At 39.6% G+C, this 27,260-nt stretch overlaps 1 protein-coding gene across 2 annotated transcripts in view; it reads left to right on the top strand.

Annotated features, from left to right (window-relative positions):
* ppp2r3a (protein phosphatase 2, regulatory subunit B'', alpha) overlaps positions 1 to 27,260 on the top strand; it is a 345,954-nt gene that overhangs the window by 5,195 nt on the left and 313,499 nt on the right. For both annotated transcript variants that reach the window (XM_072255640.1, XM_072255635.1), the window contains exon 2: positions 11,091 to 11,240. The gene's annotated coding sequence lies outside the window, so the exon portion shown is untranslated. The remainder of the gene's footprint in view (positions 1 to 11,090; positions 11,241 to 27,260) is intronic.

Below are 27,260 nucleotides of genomic sequence, written 5' to 3'. Positions count from 1 at the left end.
CAGTTGTACAAGGCCTTGGTGAGACCACACCTGGAGTATTGTGTGCAGTTTTGGTCCCCTAATCTGAGGAAAGATATTCTTGCCATCGAGGGAGTACAAAGAAGGTTCACCAGATTGATTCCTGGGATGGCAGGACTTTCATATGATGAAAGACTGGATCGACTAGGCTTATACTTGCTGGAATTTAGAAGATTAAGGGGGAATCTTATTGAAACATATAAAATCCTAAAGGGATTGGACAGGCTAGATGTAGGAAGATTGTTCCCGATGTTGGGGAAGTCCAGAACGAGGGGTCACAGTTTAAGAATAAAGAGGAAGTCTTTTAGGACCAAGATGAGGAAAAGCTTCTTCACACAGAGAGTGGTGAATCTGTGGAATTCTCTGCCACAGGAAACAGTTGAGGCCAGTTCATTGGCTATATTTAAGAGGGAGTTAGATATGGCCCTTGTGGCTGAAGGGATCAATGGGTATGGAGAGAAGGCAGGTACAGGGTTCTGAGTTGGATGATCAGCCATGATCATACTGAATGGCAGTGCAGGCTCAAAGGGCCGAATGGCCTACTCCTGCAAGTATTTTCTATGTTTCTGTGTCTATACTTCCACAGTGCTGTTGAGTTGGATGTAGACTCAATGATGAAGAAGAACCAGCAGTTTATTTCTAAGTCAGATGATGTGCAACCATGTAGGTGGTGTCTCCAGAAGTCTGAAGCCCTTATGCTTCCAGGCAGTCAAGGTCACAAATTTAGACGGTGCTTCAGAGTAATCTTGATGAGTACCTTCAGATTATTTTATAGATGGCATTTGCTGCAAACACTGTGAGCCAGTAATGCAGGCAATGAAAGTTTATGATGACAGAATGGATCACTTTGTCCTGGCTGGCACTGAGCTTTTGGAATGAGTCCCATCCAAGCAAATAGAGAGAATTTATTTATATTCCTGACATGAGTTGTAAATGCTAGAAAGGATTTTGGATATCAGAGGGTAAATATTCACCACTGGATACTGACTTCTGATCGGCTGTCTAGCCACATTTGTTGCATATTTGGTCCAGTTGAGTTTCTTGTCAGTTATGAGCCCCATGATACTTATTGTTAGAGTGGGCTTAATAATAGTAAAGCCACTCAATGCAAATTATATGTAGTTGGATGCTTTCATCATTGGAGATAATCATTGCCTGGCACTCTTGTGACACAAATGTTACTTTCCAGTCATAAGCCCAGGCCAGAATGTTGTCTACGTTTGATGGATGGACAGTTTCATTTGATAAAGAAAATGAATTTTGTGCAATTATCAGCCAACATTCTCATTTCTCAAATTAGGATGGAATGAAGGTCATTGATGACACAGAAGAGATGGCAGTTCTGAGTAACTCTAATGTGCTGGGGCGAGGATGTTTGATCTCCTGAAGTAGCCTCAATGCCAAGGGTCATAACTCTTTATCTCATTCCAGCAATTCAACATTTTGGTACACATTTGAATCAAGACTGTGGTAAGGTGTGCAGCCAAGTAGTCCTGGTGAAACCCAAAGCCAAATGAACATCAATGAATAAGTTATTGGTAATCAACTACTGCTTGTGAGAATTGTTGATGTAAAATTCCATCAGTTTCTGATGATTAAGAGCAGTCTGATTGGATGGAAATTAGCTGGTTTGGATTTGTTCAATATTACACGTTGTCAGGTAGATGACAGTGTTGTAATCACTCTGGAACAGCTTGGCTCAAAGTATGGCTAATTATAGAGGGCGGGACTACAGCAAAACTTCAATATTACAGCCAGGGTGTTGTAATTCTCTCTAGCATTTGCTGTTCTAAGGGATTGCAGATATGTTTTGATATTGCCTGGAATGAATTGGATTGACTCAGGACTGCCTTTTATTGAAGGTGGGGATCTCTAGAGGAAGCTGTGATGGATCATTAACACAGCAGTTCTGGCTGAACACAGTTGCAATTATTTCAGCCGAATCATTAGTACTCACATGCCGGATTGTTCTGCACAATCTATTTTTTATTGAGGATGGTGATCTGTTTGGAAACTGCTCCTCCCATTAACTATTTAATTGCTCACCACCATCCACTGCTGGATGTGCTGGAACTTCTGAACTATGAACCACACAAAATGCTGGAGGAACTCAGCAACTATAGAGAGGAATGAACAGTTAATGTGTTGGGCTGAGACCTTCATCAGGACTAATAATTGTCTATTGTCTATGACTACCAAATGTATGATGCTTTTGATTTTTATTATGCATTTAGTCTTATACTTCAGACTTACTATGTGGGAAACTCATTTCTAAGTAAATCTGATGCTTTCCTGTATGCTCTACTGTCTCCTTAATGAACCACAGTTAAATCTCTGTAAAGTCCATGACGTTTCAGATTGTGATGATATATGTTTCTGCAAGCAATGGAAGTCCACAGTACCTCATGGAAGACCAGTTTTGGGCTGCACAATCTATTCTGAGTTTAACCCATTAAGTATAAGTGAAGTGTCATTCTACAGATGGAGATCACTCATGGTGTGAAGATGAGAACTTCTCCACAAAGCCTGAGTGATGATCTCTTCTACTAATGCTGTTGTCAATAGATGCATTTGCCATGGGTCAGTTGGTAAGGATGAGGTTATTAGTTAATCCTTATTCACCTTCTGCTATAGATCCACTCTGGAAGTTATTCCTATCAAGATTCTGTAAGCTCAGCCAGTGCTGAGGCCACTCTTGGAGATGAATATTGGAGTTCCCCATCCAAAGAATATTCAGTGTCCTTGATTCTTCCAAGATGTTCTTTAAAAATGTGGGGCAATGATTAACTATCTGAAGGAGGACAGTAGGTGACAATTAGGAGGGGGTTTTCTTGCCCCTGTTTGATCTGATACCATAAAACATCATAAGGAGCAGAATCAACATTAAGGACACCTGGAGTTTCTGACTGCTTGCTGTAAACAATAACCAGGTAACTAGGTCTGTCCTAGTGGTTGAATAAGACTTACCCAGAAATGGTAATCAAGGAATCTGACACGTTATCTGTAAGGTAATAGAATGTGAGTACAACACTGTCAGACTGCTGCTTGACTAGCTCGTGGAACAGCTCTCCCAAATTAATTGCCGGCCAGTAGATGTTTATAGGACATTGCAAGGTGAGCTGAGCTGAAAGGAAATTTAGTGCCTTAACCGATACTAAATGGTCTTCCTGTTCAATTTTTTTTTTTTGTTTTCACATAGCAGCTTTGGTGAATTGCTGGCTCATTTTAGAAGGAATTTAAGAGCGAACCACATTGAAAGGTTGAAAGCCACATGTCAACCAGAGTGGCTAACATTAGTAAATCTCTTCCTCTAGAGGCATTAGTGAACGGTGAGTTTTTATGATAGTCTGGTGAGTTTTTGGATCTTATAACTTATGGCCAGTTTTTCTTATTTATTCCACATATTTAACTAAATAGAAATTCCACAAGAACCCACATGGGAATTGAACTTGGGATTCTGCTTTGTCAGTCCAGTTCTCTGGAAATCAGTGTGGTAATCTCATAGCAACACCACCATTCTACTGATGGAACAAAGCTGCTGATTTTCAATGCATGGAGAACTCACAAGGCTGACTTTAAGGAACACACATCAAAGTTGCTGGTGAATGCAGCAGGGCAGGCAGCATCTCTAGGAAGAGGTACAGTCGACGTTTCGGGCCTAGACCCTTCGTCAGGACTAACTGAAAGAAGAGCTAGTAAGAGATTTGAAAGTGGGAGGGAACGGGGGAGATCCAAAATGATAGGAGAAGACAGGAGGGGGAGGGATGGAGCCAAGAGCTGGACAGTTGATTGGCAAAACGGATATAAGAGGATCATGGGACAGGAGGCCTAGGGAGAAAGAAAAGGGGAAGGGGGTGGAAACCCCAGAGGATGGGCAAGGGGTATAGTGGGTTTCCCTTTTCCAAGGACCATTGTTTGTGACCCCCTTGGATAGAACTCCTAACTTCCCATTACATTATTGTGAAGTTAAGGAGTATAATTCCCAGGGTTATCCCTATTCCCTTTCTTCAGCAAAGGAATAACATTTGACACACTCCAATCATCTGCTACTACTCCTGTGGCCAATGGGGGCATGAAAATCATTGTCAATGTCACAGCTTAATAGGCCTTAGTAGTAATTTCCTGTACCAGTCGAAGGACCACCCTTTTCAAACTAATCAGCCTCGAATAAGCAACTTTCCAAGGAAAGCTAATGGATGATCTAAATTAGCCACCAGAAGTGGTGCTGATGAACAGCAGCCCATGTTATCCTTAACAGAAAATTAAATATCCATATTTGAGTCACAACATCAGGATGATGTAAAGTGGTTTACAGCGAAGAAGTATTGATGAAAAATTGCAACCTGGTCATGTACTATAGCCTGTAGAAAGCATTACAAACAAAGCTCACTTGATATTTGGAAAATTAGCTTTAACTAATGTAGTATAAGCATTTGTTAATAAGTAATTATGTAAATTAGGAAACGAGATGTCGTGTTACCTAAGTTTTTTTTCTGTAAAGTTCAACCTTTGAATTAATTTCACAAATAACTTAAGATGTATTATTAAAATTGGTGGCAAAAATTGTGGCATCGGGCTTTCCCCCCGTTTCAGAATTGACTTGCAGCAAGAGGTTCCAGACCTTAATTGCACTGTCATCTAATCAAGAATGAAGAACGATGACAGTTTCTATAGAACGGTGTTAATTTTCATGTCCCATTGTAATCAGTCAACAGAATCATATAATTTTTGAACTCACTACAATGTTTTCATAACCTTAGATAATGAGATATAATGACAAGAGACATTGAAAGCATGGAAAGCCAGTACCTTTTTCCCAGGGTGGAAATAGCTAAATCGAGGGGGCATAATTTTAAAGTGATTGGAAGGAAGTATAGGGAGGCTGCAGAGTTAAGTTCTTTTGCACAGAAAGCTGTGGGTGTGTGGAAACACCCTGCTAGGGGTGGTGGTAGAGACCAGGTACGTCAGGGATATTTAAGAAAATCTTAGATGAGTACATGGATAATAGGGAAAGAGTGAAGGGTATGATTGATCGTACAGTAGGTTTGAAGGTCAGCAAAACACTTTGGCTGCACTGTGCCGTGATGTTCTGTGTTCTATGTTCTATCTTGTAAAGTTAAAGCCATAAGGAAATTTAGTTTTTTGGTAGTTTTGGTTTTACACAATAGGAGTTTAAAATGTTTAAAAGGAAATTTAAGTAGTTATTTTAGCAGAATTGGTCTTTCCCTCCAGTAAAATCCAGTCTTTCCCAAAAGTGTTTACACAATGGTTACAATTTCACTGAAGTGTGAACTTCTAGTATTTTCCCATCTCCATCCTTCTATGAAGAATGTGGCAATTGTTTCCTGTCTTTTCCTGATACACACATACACATCTTCAAACAGATATCAGTGATAAGGAATAGGACACTACATTAATTGTTCCTTTCATGCAATAGTTCTTAACCTGGGGTTCACAGACCCTAGATTCCAGGGGGTCTGTGAACTTGGATGGGAAAAAGAATTAACATCTTTATTTTCACTAACCTCTAACTGAAAGTTAGCATTTCCGTCGATTATGAATATAGGCAACAAACCACAGTAGCATTAGCAGTACCTGTGACTTTATCACCAATAGAGATCATAGGTATTTTCATATCACATTACAGTTGTTACAAATATCTCAAAATATCATTTACAGCACACCAATCACTACTTTAAAATTACAGTAGTTACTAGACCTGCTGCTAGATCAGATGTGATCACAGTCTTCCTGTCTGCAGATACTTGTGTGATGTAGCTGACCAACTATCGGGCTGCCCTCCATCTAGTAGTTGCTCAGCCACCAAACTGTGAAGTCATGTGTTCTCACATTTGTGACACAGTCATCTCCGTTGCTCTCCAATATTCCCTATCTACAATTGCTTGTTGATCAATGCATAGAAGGAGGAGAATCATTTTTATTGTTTAACTTTTGCAAAACTGGACAGTTCAAATAAGAATTCTTAACTCTCCACAGAGCCATGTGACTCCATGCACACAAGTAGCCAAATTCCAGGAAAGATTACTGCTGTAATCCTTTTGTCTATCCAAGTATCTAAAGCCATTAAAAGTGTTAAAACATTGGATAAGTTGTAAAACTTACAATTTAACAAACGTTTGTACTTACTTGGCATACAAATTTCTTGAATATCTTACATTTCACTTAATTGACATGCAGATTGTTTATTTATTTGCAAATTTATCAAACAAGTAACAAAACTGCTTTTCAATATGATTGGTTTCTTTTGTAATCCTGTGTACTTTATTTTCTGTGTTTATATACATTATTTGAGAAAGGTTCCATAGGCTTCATCAGACTGCCAAAGGAGTCCATGGCATAAAAAAGGTTAAGAACCCCTGCATCAGTGGGTCTGAGATGTTGTGGTAATATGTTGCCATGAACAGCAAATATTGTTCCCTGGTGGATCAGCAATAAAACCTTTTACTAGGTTGTTTAACTTGTTGTAAACAAAATATTATACTCAGACACCTGGAAATCTTGGCACTGGTTTCTCATTGAGTGCAAGTGATTAAAAAGCACGGAACTCTTGTGAAATTAGAATTACTCAATGCTTGTCTATATTTACTGGCATGGTTGACCATATCTTTAGTTAAACTCCATGATGATCAGAAGTTCATTCAAATTTATGTCACAAAAGGAAGCTATTTGCCATCATGTTCATAATACCGCAGGGAAAAAAATGTGCTTTAGGCTATACCCACTTGCCAGCTCTTGATCCGAAGGCTGCAGCATTTCAAGTCCTTGTCCAGGTGATTTCTAAGAGCCTTTGGACTTTCAAGAACATTTGAGATGATGTGCTTCAAACTCCAGATATTCATTGATGCAAAAAATTAGGGAAGTTTAAACTGCAAGAATGCATCTAATCAATAGAACAGAAAAGTGTGAATATAATCCAGAGAGGTTTTGATAAGGTGCATTTGGGATAAGGTAATACACATGTAAGTCAATTGCACATTGAGATTAATTTTTGGTCTGCAATAGATCCTACTCTTCATGATCATCTTTCCTTTAAATATCTGTAAAACATCTAAATGTTTTCTTGATTTTTCCTCCTAATAATTATTCGTGTTCCCTCTTCCCCTTCCTAAATTTCTTGATTAATTCCATATTCATTGTGGCTTTCTGTTGGTTTGAATTCCTAGTATACGTTCGAGATTTTTGTTTTATGCCTTATCTGATCCAATAGGCTCCTCAACATTCGGTATGGTCATTTAGGAATTTTACTTTACTTATCACAAAATCATATTTGATTTGATTTTCAACCTTGAAAAATCTTGAATTCTTTCCACTTCTTGTTCCTGATGTATCCACAAGTAGCAACCTTTGATGCACCTTGCTACAGTATGTATTAACGTATATCTCTTGATCTTAAGCAAGTCAAAAATATTTGTTCCTGATCTATTAATATCCATTGCACCATTGTGATAAAATTTAACTAAATTATGATTGCAATAATAAATTTCAAAGATTTCAAAGGTACATTTAAGGTCAGAGAAATATATACAATATACATCCTGAAATACTTCTACTTTGCAACCATCCACGAAAACAGAGGAGTGTTCCAAAGAATGAATGACAGTTAAATATTATAACCTCAAAGCCCCCCAGCTACCCCCTCCCATGTGTAAGCAGCAGCAAAGCAATAATCCCCCTCCCCCACCAGCAAAAAAAGCATTGGCACCTCCCACCGAGCACTCAAGTGTGCAGAAAAACATCAATAAAGACACAGACTTGCTGTACCCCAAATACTACTTGTTCACCCAGTAATTTGACATACCACAAGCTCTCTCTCTCCTGGATAAGGGAAAAAGAGATGTCCCCATTTCACAGCAAGAGGGGAAACATCACAAACAACTCACTGATTTACGATGTTAAAGGTCAGTTGCGTCACATTTCCGAGCTCTGTGCCCAAAGAACTTGGGTCTCTGGGCACACAGCCAGAGATCTTCCATCTCCCACGATTTCCCCACTGAAATCCCGGAACTCTGAAGGCGAGCTAATCTTCTAGGCTGCGTCCTTGGCATATCAAATAACGGACAGTCATGAGACCCCAAGATCAGGTCCCATTCCCACAAAGAATCGAAGTCAGCATGTAACTACAGGTCAGGGTCTTCAAAAGAACCCTGAAAGGGAAAAATAGAGATATTAAAGATAGAAATAGAGCTGTTTCTGAAGATGCAAGCAATTGAGTCGCCGTTAGGCGCCATTATCTCTCCTAAACTCCGATTAACACCAATTATAAAATACATAAGGTAGAAAGCCGTCTGTACACATATGTAATGCAAACATAATGATTCATTTTGATACCTCTCAGTTGTCCTACAGTCACAGGTTAAAAGTCTATGAGGGGAATTTCTTCACAGAGTGTGGTGAGAATGTGGAATGACTGGCCAGCAGAAGTGGTGTATTCGGGTTTGATTTCAACATTTAAGCAAGGTTTGAATAAGTATAAGGATGGGAAGGGTATCGAGAGCCATGGTCAAGGTGCAGGTCAATGATACTAGGCAGAATAATAGTTTGCTACAGGTCTGATGGAACGACAGGCCTGTTTCTGTGCTGTGTTCTCTATGACTCTAGAGATAACAAAACCCAGCATGGAATTTACATGTTAGAGATAAATATTAAATTCTCAAAAAGGTTTGTTCAGTAAGTCTGGTCCATAACCAGCAAACTATGAACTAAATGAGGTGTTGTTATATAAATATTAAAATCAATCAGAATAGATGAAGAAAAGCTCTCTGTGATACAAAAGTTGCACAGCCACTAGAGCAGTAGTATTTATGTTCTGCCACTAAATTAATGACATTTAAGTTTACAATTACTTATAATTAATTAGCTGCTTCAAAACGTTGAATGACAAGAGCACTAAGTTGCGCAGCCCTGCCACTGTTAGAATACAGTAACATCAGCAATATCATTGGGGACTTCACCATGATATTCAGCCTTCCTCAAAACGCCATTCTCACCACATCATAAGATCCATATCCATGTCTTCCATAGCCACATGCGTACTCTTACAGGAACTGCACTTAAGCAATTTTAATACTTTCTCATCTGCAGCTCCATTTCATCCTTCTCCTTTTTTAGTCCTTAATTAAAAACATTATTCTTATTTTCTGGATGGAAGGGTTACAAGCTTAACAATTCAGGTACCTGTACCAGAGAGCCTGGGTGGAAAATCACAATCTCCATTCTACTTAATTGGAATCCCCAATTCTCCTTCCTGTTCTATATTTCATTGAAAGTGAATCATGGTACAATAACATTTGAAGATTCTACTTCTAGTTAAAAGTCCTTGCAGTTTAAATCTTGCTGTGCCTGTTACCTTGGAATGCTCAGGGATAGCCATGAACTGTGCAATATTAGCGAATTAGCTAGATTGGAAAAACATGTTTGTTTCAGAAAGTAATTTAGCTTCATGCTTTTTTTTAGTTCTTGTTTTCTCTAGTGATTAAATTCCAGCATGATGTTAGGTAGCCTAATGAAAGAAAAACTATTTATCTCTGTAATTTAGAACCTTGCCATAACTACTATAATGGACACCACTTATGTTCCTTCTCTTTGTTAAATGTGGGTTGCCAAATACATTTAAATTGAAACAGCTTTTATTAAGTGAAATGCACCATAGCCTGTTTTACAGGACAAAGACATAATAAATGATATTAGAATAAGCACTTAAACATTAACATTGTGCATGAATCATTGTGTATTTCTGTTACTGCTAGCATCTTTCACTGCAAGTTAATAATATGTTCTACAAATTATTCCAAAAGCTATCCAAATTAATAATTTAGAACTACTCAAATGCTTTATTTAAAGACTTCAACTTAAAGCAATAAGCAAAAAGAGGTGAGGAGACTGAGGGACTGAAGCAGGGAAGAGATTGGAGTGGGGGAGTTTGTGATGGAGGGAGGAGAAATAAGGAAGAGGATAAGGAAAAGATCATGAGTGTGCATGCTGAGTTTGCAACAGAGCCTGATCTCCAGTCATCTTGCCAGTGAACCATAGCGTTACTCCTTCAGGACCATCTGGTAGCTAGAGTGCAATAGCTATACCGGATTTTTATAAAATCACACACAGTCATCTTCTATTGAAATAGACATGATCATTACAGCACAGTACAGGCCTTCCAGCCCACAATGTTGTGCCAACCTTATAACTTACTCTATGATCAGTCTAAACCTTCCCTCACACGGAGCCTTCCATTTTTCTATCATCCATGTGCCTTTACAGAAGAGAAGCAAGCTGTTGCTGACTGTGAGGGACTACCTAAGAAAGAATAAGTGAAATATTATTTATTACCATCTCCCCACTACTATGAACCATTTGATTCAGAAATCTTGTTTTGGATGGGCTGTTTTGATGTAACAAAGGATAAACGCTGCATCTGGTATTGTACAGGCTCAGCAAAGGGCAGGAATGTCATAAATTTAGTGAGTGAATTCAACCTTCGGTAACTTGTGAGGTCTACAACAATTGACTGTAAAAGAGGGTAAACAACAGCCAGGCATTGGGAAAATAGTGTTAAGCCTCATCACCTAATTTCCTCACAGTTTCTCTATCTGGCTACTCATTTCTTTTCTCTCTCTCTCTCTCTGAAGGGATACAGATAAAGGGATTCAGTTTAGCAATGATATCTATTGTCATGTCAACAGTCATATTCCAGACTCATATATGAGAATGTCCACTTGCCAGCTCTCTGGGAATAGTACTCCTGTATAAGCCCCTGTTCTATCCGCAGAGGAAAGAAACAAACTAAAAATGTCTTTAGTAAGTGATCATATCGATCAATTTTACTCCCTGATGTAATTAGTGACCATGTTGTTGGCCAGTGAAAGATTTTCCACCAAGATTGCCCTCCCTTAATATAGTATATTATTTATTTTAAATTACTGTTGTTTCCTGTAATTTCCTATGAGCCTCTTTGCTGTACAAAGCTCTGATTAAGTGACGTAGATTCTGTTGTAGAAATTTTTTGAATATTTTGGCTTTTGATTTTTGATATAACTGGAGATTTTTCTTCCTAAAAGGTTCCTGAAAGGGCAATGGTCCCAGCAACTGTAGAAGGTTCCCTGGAGAACAGCTCACTGTCTGAGCTCAATGTGGACTAAATACAAGCTATGTTTCTTTGATTCACTTCTGTGCAATCATTAGACTTCAGTCTTTGACAGATAAGGAAGGTAAGTAAAACATTTTTGTGCAACTCTTTGTCCCAGAAATGTTCACCTTTCATAAGACACAAATTGCTTAGGCTGTCCTGTGCTCATGCAGCGTACCCATCTGAAACTGACCTTCAGTCATTGGGAGTTAAACACTTTGCTTTGTACGATTTCAAAATGTTTTTGTGCGTCATTGCTCAATGTCCTCAGACATATAAAAGCTACTCCCCTGGTCTTTAAGGATAATCAGTGAAAGGATGAATGAAGTTTTGATTTTCTTCCTCACCTGAATATGGAGATAGAAGAGGCAAAAATGTTTATCTCACTCTATACACAGTAGTTCCACTACTTCTCCTTACATCACATTTTGATCAACAGGATTGATCTGTAAGTGGCAATCTGTTAAAACCAAGTCCTACAGAAAGATTATATAATTCAATGTATTCTGATTTTGGATTTTAGCTTCTTGTAGTCTGAATACAGTCTTAAAATAGCTAATAGATATCACATTTTATTTTGGCACACTGAACATTTTCATGCACATACTGTTGGAATGCATCTTATGAATTTCATGGATTCCTTCCTCAAAATCATTGCATTTGTATTGTTTCCCTTCTATGATATGAATACAAGGAAGGAGAATGACAGTATCAAAATGGTGTCAAAGTTGATTTGATGTGGTTGATTCCATAATTCCCTGAAACTAAAATTGAAGATGCCTGGCAGAACTGACAAAGAAAACGTCACCCCTGTAAAAAAAAAGTTGCTGAACTGAGCAAATCAAAGGGAGATTGATTGAATTTGAAGTAATGCAGTTTCGGCTGTAGTCAATAAGATTTTGGCAATCTCAGCTTTGTATTGTTTGCAGCATCTTTGAGGTCCACAAATATGGAAAATGAAACTGCTGTACAAACCAGTTGCTGCCAGGTATAGCTGCATTAAATTGGACAATTGAACTATTACTTGGAAATGAAACAAACAGACCAGGGCAAAATGTAGGACATTGAAGGGGAAGAAGGCCTTCCAGCAACATGTCATACCCACTAGGAATGTGCAGAATTACTCTTCTTTCTTTCAGCAACTGAAATGCATGAAAAATCTGAATTCACGTAAAAATGCCCTGATTGTAATTCGCCAGCTGCTACAGCTACAATTGCAACTCAAAAAAACAAACATTATAGGCTGTCAAGGTAACCGTGACAATGAACGTTTATGTGTTGGATTTCTTCCATGTTAGCGTTGTAAATATTCACTTCATCTGGCAGTTTGCTCTCAATTGTTGTATAAGGGAGATTATTGGTGTCATCTGTTCAATGATTTCCTTTGGATTCCATCTTCTTTTACCAGTCCAACATCACAAGGTTTTGCAGATGTTCTTAACTTTTCCATAGAAGCAGAGGGAATTGAAGCAGGAGCAAACCACTTAGAAGCAGGCCAGAAAGAAGTGATATAGCATCAAAAGATGTAAAACCTTTGTGGGTAGAATTGTGAAACTGAAAAAAATAACGTCCCTGATGAATGTTATAAAAAGGCCTCTGATCAGTAGCCAGGGATGATGGCAGAGCAATGGCTGGAGTTTCTGGGAGTACATTTCTGGCTGACAAGGGAAGACAAAAACAACCTTATCAGCTATGGCTGCCTCATCCTTCCTTTAGAATATTTCTTCTTTGGGACAAATCTATCATGTGCCTTCTGAATTGATCCCAGAAACCCCAGCCATTGCTGTTCTGCTGTCATCCCTGCTAATATGCCCTTGCAATCAACTTTGGCCAGCCCCTCTCCCATGCCTCTGTAATTCCCTTTACTCCACTGTAATACTGATACATCTGATTTTAGCTTCTCCCTCTCCAAGTGCAGGGTGAATTCTATCATATTATGATCACTGCCTTGTAAGGGTTTCTTTACTCATTATGCTCCTAGAAAGAAAAGAAAAACAGATCAGCACAGAAAAAAATGAGCTGAAGGGCCAGTTTCTGTGCTGTAGTGCTCTATAATTCTATGAGTCCTCTTGCCCTGGAACCACCTGCCATTCAGCTGCTCCTCCCTCTACCTTATCGTAGACCTTTTCTTATGTTTCCACTGAAATCTCTGCCTGCTGGCTCTCTCCGATTTTTCAAACATGTTGACCTCCAACTGCTCCCTGTACCGATAAAAGATTAACTGTTTCTCTCTTCACAGAAACTGCCCAAGTATTTGAGTATTTTCACTTATTATTTGATATATTCAGTATCCACATTATATTGATTTTCTAGTATCTGTTAACCCTGCCATCTTAGCCAACAGGTATCCTTTCATCAATATTCCTCAAACTGTTTATCTGCCCGTTAGAAGGCTGTTGTTTAAGAGCATATGCAGCGCAGAAGCTGTCTCTGCATTTCATCCATGACAACGTTGACCAAAATACTTCACTAAATGGAAATAGCTTAGGGATATAATAAGTGCTAATGAATTGCATACATTTTCTTTCTTTGAGCAAAGTGATGCGAGTGTTGTGAATTTGGGAATGCCCTAAGTACCTGCCCCTACCATATTCTACAGAGTATGACATTTGAAGATGCAAACACTGGCCTCGAATGTTCACACTAAATTCCATGTAGTCCTTCAGGGCTTTGTTCCTGGTGTTAACATACAAGACTATCTGCTCACACTTCCTTTTACTCATGTGTGAAAAGATCTCCTGGAAGCCCAATGGAGAAAGAATGTTTATCCTCTGGAGCTTCCACAAGCCTTGGATAAGCCTTACTATAAAACCCACTGATAAGGTGGGGGGGGCGCTGTTGTAGTCTGGCGTACTGACTTCTACCTCGCTGAGGCACAGCGAAAACTCCTCTTATTTACCCCTCAATCATGACCCCACTAAGGAGCACCAGGCCATTGTCTCCCAGACCATCACCAACCTTATCAGCTCTGGAGATCTCCCATCCACTGCCACCAACCTCACAGTTCCTAGACCCCGCACTTCCCATTTCTACCTCATACTCAAGATCCACAAACCTGCCAGTCCAGGTAGACCCATTGTCTCAGCTTGCTCCTGCCCCATCGAACTCATTTCTGCATACCTTGACACGGTTTTACCCCCCTTCGTTCAATCACTTCCCACCTATGTTCGTGACACTTCTCACGCTCTGAATTTTTTCAATGACTTTAAGTTCCCTGGCCACCCACCCCTCACCTTATTTTCACCATGGATGTCCAGTCCCTATATACCTCCATCCCCCACCAGGAAGGTCTCAAAGCTCTCCGCTTCTTTTTGGATTCCAGACCTAACCAGTTCCCCTCCACCACCACTCTCCTCTGTCTAGCAGAATTAGTCCTTACTCTTAATAATTTCTCCTTTGGTTCCTCCCACTTCCTCCAAATTAAATGTGTAGCCATGGGCACCCGTATGAGTCCCAGCTATGCCTGTCTTTTTGTTGGCTTTGTGGAACAGTCCATGTTCCTAGGCTATACTGGTATCCATCCCCCCACTTTTCCTTCACTACATCAACGACTGCATTGGCGCTGCTTCCTGCACGTATGCTGAGCTCATTGACTTCATTAACTTTGCCACCATCTTTCATCCTGCCCTCAAATTTACCTGGTCCATTTCCGACAACTCCCTCCCCTTGTCCATTCGTCCCCACCATCCCTTCCCACTGATCTCCCTCCTGGCGCTTATCCTCGAAGCGGAACAAGTGCTACACTCGCCCTTACACTTCCTCCCTTACCACCATTCAGGGCCCCAGACAGTCCTTCCAGGTGAGGCGACACTTCACCTGTGACTCGGCTGGTGTGATATACTGCGTCCGGTGCTCCTGATGCGGCCTTCTATATATTGGCGAGACCCGACGCAGGCTGGATGACCGTTTCGCTAAACACCTACGCTCTGTTCACCAGAGGAAGCAGGATCTCCCAGTGGCCACACATTTTAATTCCGCATCCCATTCCCATTCTGACATGTCTATCCACGGCCTCCTCTACTGTCAAGATGAAGCCACACTCAGGTTGGAGGAACAACACCTTATTTTCCATCTGGGTAGCCTCCAACCTGATGGCATGAACATTGACTTCTCTAACTTCTGTTAATGCCCCTCCTACCCTTCTTACCCCATCCCTTATTTATTTATTTATTTATTGTTTTCTCTTTTCCCCTCCCTCTTTTTTCCCTCTCTCTTTTTTCTCTCTCTGTCCCTCTCACAATCACTCCTTACCTGCTCTCTATCTTCCTCTGGGCTCCCCTCCCCCTTTCTTTCTCCCTAGGCCTCCCGGCCCATGATCCTCTCCCTTCTCCAGCTCTGTATCCCTTTTGCCAATCAACTTTCCAGCTCCTAGCTTCATCCCTCCTCCTCCTGTCTTCTCCTATCATTTCGGATCTCCCCCTCCCACTTTCAAATCTCTTACTATCTCTTCTTTCGGTTAGTCCTGACGAAGGGTCTCGGCCCGAAACGTCAACTGTACGTCTTCCTATAGATGCTGCCTGGCTGCTGCGTTCACCAGCATTTTGCGTGTGTTGCTTGGATTTCCAGCATCTGCAGATTTCCTCATGTTTGAGCCTTGGATCCTGTTGTTTTCAATTCAGTGTTATTCACAGGCACCGCAAACCACTTACTGATGAGGAGCAGCTCACTCTAAAGAGTGCCATCTGACTTTCGGTGGTGCTATCCACCTAGTACATTGACTTCCATGGAAGTGTCAAACAAATGTACTAGATGGTAACTCTCTTAGATGCCAGGATCATTATCATTTAGTCACCAGAACTAAGCTGGGTGTGAGGAGTTGTTGGGTAGTGCCCATATTAATTGAAAAGAGATGTTGTTTACAGAGAGAGAGGTGAGTGCCTGGAATGCACCGCCTGGGTGACGATAGAGGCAGAAACACTAGAAACTTTTAAGAGACATTCGAATCTGTTGAAAATGGAAGGATATGGACACTGTGTGGGCAGAAGAGATTAGTTTAGTTAACCATTTAATGATTAATTTAATTGGTTCAGCACAACATTGATTGCCAAAGGGTGTGTTCCTGTTCTGTACTGTTCTACATTCCATGTTCTTGCTACTAGACCTTGAAACCCTATGCTGAGCACTTTCAATCTTGTCCTCTCATGATTCAATGAAATAGAGAAGGAAACATTGCCAGGCATGTTAAATAGCACAAGAGGTGGTCTGGCTGCACACAAGTTAACAGCAGGTTTAGGCACAGCTAGCGTGCACTGAGTGAATAACAATAGCTTCATCAAGTGAGCAGGGAGGGAGATGCAAAGCTGTGTCCTATGTCTCATAGAAACCTACTCACAGCTTCTAATGGGTTGCCACTGGCAGGCAAGAGAAGGGTCAGTTTCTTACGCTTTTTGCAGGTGACAAGAAGATATCAGCAATTTCAGCCTGTTGACTCTACATAGGAACATAGAAAAACTACAGCACAATACAGGCCCTTTGGCCCACAATGCCGTGCCGAACATGTACTACCTGATGTGTTAAACAGGATAATATTTCAGCAGATCAGTGCCCTCCAGCCGTTTGTTCCTCACTGAACTGCAGCAGAACACAGCACCTCAAATTGACCACATTGTTGTGTTTTAGGAATAACAAGTGGGTGTACGTAACTGCTGTGTTGTCTCTGTGCTGTGCTTCAAAATGTATTGTGTGCCATTAACTTGGAGCAGCAAGGGAGCCAGATGGGATCCTTGGGGTCAAAGATCTCGAGAAGGCTTGGCCAGCAATTATGTGTTACTGCTCTGTAGCTATCTAGTCCTATTTATTTCTTCAAGTTCCGTCTTCATCTAAGTCTATGGGATCAGCAGACTAAGTTGACCATTCCCCTGTTGCTGAGCACTCTCAGGGTATAGCTGGACATGGTTCCGACGGGAAAAGGATTCTCAGTCTGATCTTCCAACATGCTGAAGTCAAGACAGAGAGTAGCTCACATATTAGAGTCAGAGTCCACCATAAACACAGCCTGAACATTGCTGGAAGACATTGTAAAAGGATTTATGCAGCAAAGCCAAAGGTGTCAAGGGTCTGCAGGTTATCCTGATCTAAATGATATTCAATGTGGGTTATACAGGTGCAGCTAATTACGCTGCATGGCACAATGGCATAGTGATTAGCGCAATTGCTTTACAGCACTGGCATCACCATTTGTGGTTTGATTCCCAATCACTGTCTGTAAGAATTTTATACGTTCTTCCTGTGACCTCACAGGATTCCTCTGGGCGCCCTGGATTACATCCACAGTTAGGGTTAGTGAGCTGTGGGCATGCTGTATTGGTGCTGGACGTGTGGCGAGACTTCCGAGCTGCCCAGCATAATCCTCAGACTGTGTTGGTTGTTGATGCAGAATGACACATTTCACTGTATGCTTTGGTATTTCAATGTACATGGAGCAAACTCTAATCTCTAATCTCTAATGGACACATCCAGTGTAAATCGCCAGGACTTCCAGTATATTTTAAACAAGTTCAAGAGACCTTTACTGTAGATCTTTCTCTTTATATGAACAGGGCCTGCTGTCTTGGCTGAAGGAGCTTTAGAGGCAGGTGGCTGTCAAAGCTTCTGAGGAACCTTTCAAACAAGTCCAGCAGAGGTGTCCTCAGTGTCCTTACAATATTACACTCTCAGTCAAAATCATTCTAGCAGATTATCAGGTCACTGGCATTTTTGTGCCCAGGAGAACTTTCTGTGTAAAACTGGCATGTCCTACGCTACAATAGGATTTGCACTTCACAAGTACTTGAGTCAGTTTTCTGGCGGAGAAAGATATTGTGTTCTCTTAGACTGGGCTCCTTTCTTCAGATTTGTCAGCGTCAGTTACTTAATTGGCTGTTATGCATTTTAGGATGCCTGAATATTGGTTTAGCCTGCTTGCAGTAAATTAGCAAGATATTCCAAGTTTCACCACAGAAAGTGATAAATGTGTGCCTGTCAACATCTCACACTGTGAGTCGATAAAACAACTTGCTTCTGTTGAAAGGCCTGTTATGTAAAGCCTCTTTTATCATTTCAAGTGTCTTAAATTTTTAAAATACTTAAAACCTAGTTTCAGATTGTAACAGTTTGTGTTTGTATTCTGGATACATTAAGGTCATATACAGTATGCTAATCAAGTTGCTTGGATTTCCTGCATATGCAGATTTTGTCTTGTTTATGCTAATCATTAAACAGACTGTGAAGTTATATGAATGTTTTGGACCAGGAGAAAATAAGTAACAGGTTAGAGTTATAGAAAAGTACAGCACAGAAACAAGCCCTTTGGCCCATCTAGCCTGTGATGAACCATTGAAAAGGCCTACTCCTAAGCAACCTAAGTAGCAGTTATCAGGAAACAGTCATGACTTGCATCCTTGGATGTGCAGCCTGTGACAGTGATCTCTCACAGGGGCAGCTTTCTTTAGATTTGCCATAAGCAAATAGAACAGTACAGCACAGGGCAGGCTAGTTGGCTCACAAGCTTGTGCTGACCTTGATGCCAATAAAATGTCCTCCTCATGCATGTCATCCATATCCCTCCATTCCCTTCACATTCGTGTGTCTATATAAAATCCTCTTAAACACCAAAAAGACTACCTGATTCCCTGCTAGCCTATTCCAGGCATCAACCACTCTCTGCGTAAAAACCTTGCCCCTCACATCACCTTTAAAATGCCCCCTCTAACCTGAACAGCATGACCTCTAGAGCTAGGAAGTTCTACACTGGAGAAAAGATTATCACTGTCTACTCCGTCATCTTTATCCATATTTTGCTCAGGTTTTCCTTTGTAACACAGTTAGCACTGATTCCTCTCAGTTACAACTTGCTAAACCTACTGTGGGACTTCTTTGGACTTCTGTAAAGTCTTCATTTGATTCCAACAGCAAGGCTGTTCTCAAATCTTCATTTCTGAAGCTTTAGTTCTGAGATACAAAACCAAACCCAAAAGTTCGTAAGTTGAATGTTATGCTGTCACTGAATACCTACATCTGTGAATCATAAATGCCAGGGATAAATTGTCATTGTCTTCTGCTCAGGAAGGTGAACCTTGGCTTCTTGTTTACGTATAATAGGACTTTGAAGGTTATTTTTATTGTGCAATAAGTCACACAATATACATGCATGGAATCAAAGCATGCAATTAAGCTCATCAGATCACTAGAAGAAACTATACCTCACTACCTGTACTAAGCTTTAAGACAACAGATGGTAATTTTTAAAACAAACCACATTTATTCTATACCAATCTTATTCACTCCTGTCTTACATTCAACACATGAAAGCCTACTGGAAAGGATACTGAATAATCAGATCGTGTAGCACAAATATCCTGTTACAAATTGAAACTGACCAAAATCGGTCATTGAAATCACCTTAGCCAACACTGATTTATTTGCAGACATTAGTCCACATTTTCCATGTGAGTCAATTCAATCTGAGAATAAGTCTGACACTCCAAAGTGGAAAATAACTAGATACCCATGACGTTGGAACTCTGCCTATTTTACATCACTCATTGGGAGAAGAAGGTAGCATTAGAGGAATTCAACCCGAGGAAAGTTCACAGAAGCACTAATTTGAAGGTGGAGGCGGCTTGGATGCTAATTCTTGGAATTGGGGCCTGCAAGGAAGCCATTCATAAACACATGAATGTAAAGTGGACATTTAACACAAAATTATAATCCATTTTTAATATGACTGTCAGCTTTATCATAGTATGGAACTTAAACTTCCTTATCACTCACATCAGAAACCACCTTTTATCTGTAGCACAAAACAAATTGACAACGGTGTCATTTTACAAATGATGAAAGAAATGTTACTCTTTAGACAAGTTTCTGTGCAGAGTATTGTTCACTTTTGGAGTATTCATAACAGTCATAAAAGGCAGCTCAAGTTTTGAAGTCTTTTATTTTGCAGTGAACAACATGCTGCTGTGTTATGTGCCATTCAATGCATTTGTTGCTTGAACAGAGGTTTTCATTGTTCTCTGGATGAAGCGTGAGATTGAGATTCTTTGCTGAACTGGAATAAAAACCAAATTCAAGCAGGAATAAAGGAAGAAAAGAACAAAGACTTTTCTTCATGTACTACAGTTTCACTGCCTAGCTTTATCAGATGGCAGATGATAATATCTTGTCTTTAAGGACAGGACAACATTAACAAAATTGCAGATAAGAAGAAAGTTCAAGTCATTATTATATCACATTGTTGTACCCAATGAAGCAAAGCTGATATTTTAAATATCAGATAACACATAACGAAGTTTTTAAATGGTCAAAATACCATGAACTTTCATCACTAATGATAGAGCTAAGGCCCACAACAATGGGTAAACCTGCACTGAGACCACAATCAATCATTGAATGGATGCCAGAGGGGACAAACAGACACTTTAATGAAAATTGCTGGAACTGTAATAGCCTAATAATGATTGTGCCAGAACAGTTGGATTCTTTAAATTACAAAGTGTATCCAAGTTGTACAAGTGACTTACTTGGCAATACGTGTATCCCTTTTGTGGCACTCTCTGATATTCATAGATGTTGGTGAGGTCATGGAAATTTAAAGCTCCAAGTTTCAATAAAACTTGTGACTTGCTCAGAAAATATTTCCTAATTCTATTTCTTCCCTATTTTAAAAATATACAAGTGAATCTTAAAAATCTGGGAAAGTCCAATATTATTTCTGGGCTAGCTTCAGGTCCACCTACAAAAAAATCTTTATAACATAAGCTTTTGTGTCAAAAGCCGAAGGAATAAGTTTACTGAGAGGGGAGAAAATCTGCAGATGCTGGAAATCCAAGCAATTCCAGTCCTGCCGAAGGGTTTCGGCCCAAAACATCAACTGTACTTTTCTCCATAGATGCTGCCTGCCCTGCTGAGTTTCTCTAGCCTTTTGTGTGTGTGTTTCTGAGAAGAGAATGGAGAACTACAGTATTTACGCTAAAAATTAGGCTGACAACTGACGATACTCTGGCATCAGGACATTATCACCATTGGCTCATTGGTGGTACAGTATTCCGAGTCACCAGGTTTTGGTCTGGGCACCTTTTTCAGATACTGTAGCTCCAGAAAGATATTAGAGAACCAGTATGAAATACATTGTCATCAATTCCAATTATAGTGGTGTGGAGGAGGGACCTCTTAAACCTTGGCTAAAGCTTATTTAAGAGAAGTTTTCTGAATATTAAAAACACCTACTGAAAAAATATGAAATGGCTTCATCATGTTTCCTCCAGAAATTGGCCAAACATTCTGTTGTGTGGAATTTCCATCTTTATTCTGTCAGGAGCTGTGGGCTTCAGAGGCAAGACTAGCATTTGCCACTCATACAGTAAACATGTGAAAGTATACAGATGCTGGAAATCCAAAGCAACACACACAAAATGCTGAAGGAGCTCAGCAAGTCAGGCAGCATCTATGAAAATGAATAGACTGCCAATGTTTCGGGCCGAGGCTCTTCTTCAGGAATGAGAAGGAAAGGGGAAAGATGCCAGAATTGAAAAAGAGGGAGAGGGGAAGGAGGGCAGCTAGAAGGTGATAGGTGAAGCACGTTGGATGGGAAAGGTCAAAGGCTGGAGATAAAAGAATCTGATATTGAAGAGAGTGAACAGTAGGAGAAAGAGGAGGCGGTGGGGGCCCGGGGGAAGTAATGCACAAGTGAGAGAGGTAAAATATCAGAGTGGGGAATAGAGGAAGATGGTAGGGTGGATAAAGTTTGGTTACCGGAAGATGAAATCGATATTCATGCAATCAGGTTGGAGGCTACCCAGACGGATTATAAACTTCTGCTCCTCCACCCCAAGGAGAGCACAAGATAAGGCCATTGACTGACTTGAGGAGATGTCCACTCATGTCAACTTGAGGAGATGTTGAACCACTACAATCCATGTAGAAAATTAGTGAATGCATCAAATGAATAAATACTGTAATGATGCAGAATATTGATTTATGATCAGCATAGAAATATAATGGACAAAAAGAAAAGATATACTGCTGTAAGCACCCAGCACCTTGAAGAATGCTAGCAGTTGAAAGTCGTACTTCCACCAATTAACTTTCACTGTTCTCCAACCTAAATTAGTCAAGTCTCTCGTGCTCTCATAAAGCTAACAAACCACCAGACATAGAGTGACCTCCACAAACCAAAGAGTACTTGTATTAAAAGACCTCTTAACCTTTAAATGAATGGTATGGAGGATATATGGGCAAAGTTTAGAGAGTAGGTTACTTAATGATCTTATCAACAAATGAATTGTTCACAGAGAATTATTGCAGGAAAACTACAAATCTAGACCCTCACGTAGATCAAAAAAAGAATGCAACAACGTAATAAGTCTATATATATTTGATATTCTTTATACTCGGCTCATTTTTTGGATAGCCATTTCCATGGGGAATCGTAATGGAAAGTTCACAAAATTTGAAGAAATTTTAATGAATTATTGAAAAGCTGAGATATCCTGATGTGGTCCTTGGGGAAAGAAGTGTATTTAAAATTGAGCTGTGATTTCATTTTTCTTGACTTCCTTTACATTTCCCTTGAGGGGGGTGTAATGTGGAATAATATCAACAATGAATTTATTAATCTTTAGCAGATGCAGAAGAGTCTTGTACTGACACATTCATGCTTTCATTGTTAGCAAGGTGCAGCATGGTTTAAATGTACTTAGGTTATCATGGCTATAAAATAATTCATCATTAACAATGAGATTCAGTACTATTTGCACTGTTAGACACGAATGTACGTGGCAATTAGCTCCAAATTGCCTAATGATGCTACTGGTTTATGAATGGAGGTGAAAATGGCACCAGCTGATAAAGCCATTCCTTCCTGGCATAAATCCAAAAATTCATGTGGATCATATTCTTTATTTTTATGTATCTTTTTGTTCATTTCAAAATAGATGTAACAACCTATAAGAGTTATAAGGAAAGATTAAATAGGTTAGGATTGTATTCCTTAGAAAGTAGACAATCGAGAGGAGAGTTGATCAAGGTATACAAAGTTATGAGGGGTATAGATAGGGTAAATGCAAGCAGGCTTTTTCCACTGAGGTTGGGTGGGACTACAACCAGAGATCATGGGTTAAGGGTGAAAGATGAGAAGTTTAAGAGGAACTTGAGGGGAAATTTCTTCACTCAGAGGGTCATGAGATTGTGGAATGAGCTGCCAGGCATGCAGAGCTATGGTCCCGATGCAGGTCAATGGGAGTAGGCAATTTAAATGGTTTATGGTTTTGGCACTCAGTAGATGGGGCAAAGGGCCTATTCTGCGCTGTACTTCTCAGTTACTCTAGGACTCCATAACCTGGGGCAGTAATAAGTGAATCATTTCTATCATCATAATAAATCAAAGAAACAAAGAAGCTCAGCTGTATTAAACAACTACAGGTATATCTCAATAACTACTCCCAGTGCTAGCCTTCACATGCATGTATAAAGAGCAGAAAGGAAGTTGCATATTGTAAAGAATTAGGTAATAGAGAGAAAACTTTGAGTCCGTTCAGTTATGGAATTTCTATTAGTGAATAATGACAAGCCTATCAGAATCAATTGTATCTAACAGTAACTTCTGGCGCACACAAATGAGAATTCAAAAGCTGCCGTTCCATTGGGAATGCAATTATAAACTTATCTTATTCAGTCAATAGAATAGGTCAACTGACAAAAACCTCAAACATTGACAGAAAACTATGACTGCCAAAACCTTCAAAAATATGATATCTTATTATATAAGAAAAAGTTATCCCATAACCATCTATCTGCCTCTGGGGTAAAAAAGGTTATTTTATGTCTGATGTTTAATTCTCTTAAATAATTATTTTCAAATTTTATAATGTTGAATATACAAAGTAATTTAGGTCTATTTTTGATACTTTAGCTGCCATCAAATCTACTGAATATGTTTCAGGGTCAGTTAACAAATGGAAATACTGACTTCATTTCTTGATGCCTGTGTATTTGCATGTATTTCAATGTATTCGCATCTTCTTTTGTTTGAAGACATTACTTTGCGGGGCACCAACAACCCTCAAAAGCCATGAGTGATAGCAACAGGTATCAGAAAAAGAAATCTGTGGAATAGATATCTATGAATATTTGAGGACATCTTTCTTTGTCAGTCAAGAGGATTATTCTTTACTAATTACTGTATTACCAGGGAACTCCTTTTTTTTCATTTCTTTCCTTCTTTCTGTCTTTCTCTTTCTCACCTCCATCCTGCAAGCTAAATATAAACAGTAGACTATTGTCTCATTCCACTTGCTCCTTATATTTCCTTTGGTACAAGTTGCCAAGTTATATTCACTTCAGAATCAGGTTTACTATCACCAGCATGTGTCACAAAATTTGTTAACTTAGCAGCAGCAGTTCAATGTGCTACATGATATAGAAGATTTTAAAAATCAAACAATCAATCAATCAATCAATCAATTACAGTATACCTATATTGAATAGATTAAAAATCATGCAAAAACAGAAATAATATATATTAATAAAGTGAGATAGTGTTCATGGATTCAATGTCCATTTAGGAATCGGATGGCAGAGGGAAAGAAACTGTTCCTGAATTGCTGAGTGTGTCCCTTCAGGCTTCTGTACATCTGCCTGATGGTAACAGTGAGAAAAGGGCATGCCCTAGGTGCTGGGGGTTATTAATAATGCCTTTCTGAGACACTGCTCCTTGAAGATGTCCTGTGTACTTTGTAGAGTACTTCACCTTAGTGCTCAGGGATCAAAATAAAAACTAATTTCAATCTTTAAAATAAGCATTGCATTTCAGAAATATTTATTAAATAAATAATGAAACACATTTATATATAAATATCTCAAATATTTCCATTTAATAAACACGTCTCTGTTTGTTATATCATTGTATGTATTGATGGCACAAATAGAAGTGTCAGTATTTAATGAGCAAAGTCAAAAAGGGGATACTTTTGTATATAATTAAAATGGTAAATTGAATCAGCTTTCTGTTCTGTAGCACTCCCAGCTTGGATTCTCATTAATACCACCTTTTTGCTTTCTCCTTAAGATAGATGCATCTTTGCTCTGTACCACTTCTTAAACTTCTTAAACTTCTTAAACTTTACCATTTGAAACTGTTCAAGATCTAAAAGCCAATATTAACATATCATTTGATAAGTCATAAACAAGAACAACTTGCTTCTAATCACCTCCCCTGATCAGACAAATTCAGGCAGATGTACCCCATTTGGATAACAGAATGATCAATGACTGGAAATGATTGTCAAGAGAAAATAGCTTGTAGAACAACATGCCTTCATTAAAGAAACATATGAATGAAGTAAGAGGAGTAAGTAGTATTCCAGAAATCTGGGATTAAGTGCCCTGACCTTGTGATGCCCCGTCTAAAATTGGGAACGCATGATGTTGGAATTTAAAGGCGTAAAATTGCTTTTAGATTTGGTCTTAGCATCAATGCGAAGTTTACATCTGTGTATGTTAGTAGTACTGCAGTCCATAGTACCACTAATCTCACATTCCACTGGTCTCCAATGTTGGTCCACAGTCTTGCAAAATACCTGCACGCTTCCAGATGCCATTTAGTGGCTCTGACTAAAATGCATCAGGTATCTTTGCCCTGCCTCACTTTGTATGAAATATCATATATCAAAACTGTACTACTTTTATAAGTATAAAAGAAAGGATGGAAAGGTAATAATTTAAACCACATAGTTTTTCCCTTTCCATAGACATGAGACAAGCTGCAACAATTCTTGAGAAACTTCAAGCAATGATAGGCTTAGTTATAGAGTCATAGTGTAGTATAGTATAGAAATCATGGTGGTGAGGGCTGTGCCATCAAGGGATTGGGGTGCATTACTCCAAAAATTATCTCCAATTCAATGGCTGGTTAAGAGGCTTTAGCCTTGCTCCTCCAGTTAGACTTATATCCAGTTAAGAACACTCTCACTTTGGCCAGACCAACAATGTTTAGGGAATGTGAGAGGTATTAGACAGACAATCTCTGAGTCACGTATCAGACATGTTCATAGTTGTAAAACAATGGAGGCTTTCATGAGATAATAACCTTGTTGAGATACTGTGCAGCAAAAGTGCATAGAAGCAGGTCATTTGGCCCATCATGTCTATGCCAACCATGATGTTCTATCTGTAGCAATCCAATTTCCATGCACTTATTCCATAGACCTCTATATCTTGCTAATTCAGATATCTCTGAAATGTTGCTACTGTTTCTGCCTCCATCACCTCCTTTGGCAGCTCATTCCGGGTACCAAATACCCTTTATGTGAAAAATGTACCCCTCAAAAATTCCTCAGACGTCCTTTAAGTCTCCTCCCTCTCACTTTAAACCTTCAGTTTTAGACTCCCTAATATGGGAAACAGGTTTTTGGCTATCTACTCTATTCACGTCTCTCATAATTTTGTAATACATCTATCATGTCACCTGCAAACACAACGAAATCTGCAGATGCTGGAAATTCAAGCAACACACATAAAAAATGTTGGTGAACGCAGCAGGCCAGGCAGCATCTATAGGAAGAAATACAGTCGAAGTTTCGGGCTGAGACCCTTTGTCAGGACTAAATGAAAGAAGAGCTAGTAAGAGATTTGAAAGTGGGAGGGGAAGGGGAAGATCTGAAATGATAGGAGAAGACAGGAGGGGGAGGGATGGAGCTAAGAGCTGGAAAGTTGATTGGCAAAAGGGATATGAGGCTGGAGAAGGGAGAGGATCATGGGACAGGAGGCCTAGGGAGAAAGAAAGGGGGAGGGGAGCCCATAGGATGGGCAAGGGGTATAGTTGGAGGGATAGAGGGAGAAAAAAGAGAGAGAGAAAAAAAATAATAAATAAATTTCCATTCTGATATGTCTATCCACGGCCTCCTCTACTGTCAAGATGAAGTCACACTCAGGTTAGAGGAACAACACCTTATATTCCGTCTGGGTAGCCTCCAACCTGATGGCATGAACATTGACTTCTCTAACTTCCGTTAATTCCCCACCTCCCCTTCGTACCCCATCCCTTATTTATTCATTTATTTATTTATTTATTCTCTCCCTTTCATGTCACCTGTCTGCCTTCTTTGTGCCAGGAAAAACAGAC

The sequence above is a fragment of the Mobula birostris genome, chromosome 4, assembly GCF_030028105.1.
Source record: "Mobula birostris isolate sMobBir1 chromosome 4, sMobBir1.hap1, whole genome shotgun sequence".
Lineage (NCBI taxonomy): Eukaryota > Metazoa > Chordata > Chondrichthyes > Myliobatiformes > Myliobatidae > Mobula > Mobula birostris.
Note: the sequence above shows the minus strand (reverse complement) of the source record. Positions and strands in the feature narration are given on the sequence as shown.